The sequence below is a fragment of the Heptranchias perlo genome, unplaced genomic scaffold, assembly GCF_035084215.1.
Source record: "Heptranchias perlo isolate sHepPer1 unplaced genomic scaffold, sHepPer1.hap1 HAP1_SCAFFOLD_44, whole genome shotgun sequence".
In the NCBI taxonomy this organism is placed as follows: domain Eukaryota; kingdom Metazoa; phylum Chordata; class Chondrichthyes; order Hexanchiformes; family Hexanchidae; genus Heptranchias; species Heptranchias perlo.
This window is the reverse complement of record NW_027139453.1, coordinates 2,298,167-2,298,993: the sequence shown is the minus strand read 5'-3', so window position 1 is coordinate 2,298,993 and position 827 is coordinate 2,298,167.

Here is an 827-nt window from a genome sequence, read left to right as displayed (position 1 = left end):
AGGTAAATAAAGAGAGAGGAGCGGAGCAGGTCAATAAAGAGTGAGAAGCGGAGCAGGTGAACAAAGAGTGAGGAGTGGAGCAGGAAATAAAGAGTGAGAAGGGGACCAGGTAAATAAAGATTGAGGAGTGGAGCAGTAAATAAAGAATGAGGAGAGGAGCAGGTAAATAAAGAGTGAGAAGCGGAGCAGGAGAACAAAGAGTGAGGAGTGCAGCAGGGAAATAAAGAGTGAGGAGAGGAGCAGGCAAATAAAGAGCGAGGAGTGGTGTAGGTAAATAAAGAGTGAAGAGAGTAGCAGGTAAATAATGAGTGAAGAGCGGAGCAGGTAAATAAAGGGTGAAGAGCGGAGCAGGTAAATAAAGGGCGACGAGTGGAGCAAGTAAATTAAGAGCGAGGAGAGGAGCAGGTAAATAAAGAATGAGGAGCGGAGCAGGTAAATAAAGGGCGACGAGTGGAGCAAGTAAATTAAGAGCGAGGAGAGGAGCAGGTAAATAAAGAATGAGGAGAGGAGCAGGTAAATAAAGGGTGAAGAGAGGAGCGGAGCAGGTAAATAAAGAGTAAGGAGAGGAGCAGGTAAATAAGGGGTGAAGAGAGGAGCGGAGCAGGTAAATAAAGAGCGAGGAGTGGAGCAGTTAAATAAAGCGTAAGGAGCGGAGCAGGTAAATAAAGAGTGAAGAGCGGAGCATGCAAATAAAGAGTGAGGAGCGGAGCAGTTTAATAAAGAGTGAGGAGCGGAGCAGGTAAATAAAGAGTGAGGAGTGGAGCAGTTAAACAAAGAGTGAAGAGTGGAGCCGGTAAATAAAGAGCGAGGAGTGGAGCTGCTAAATA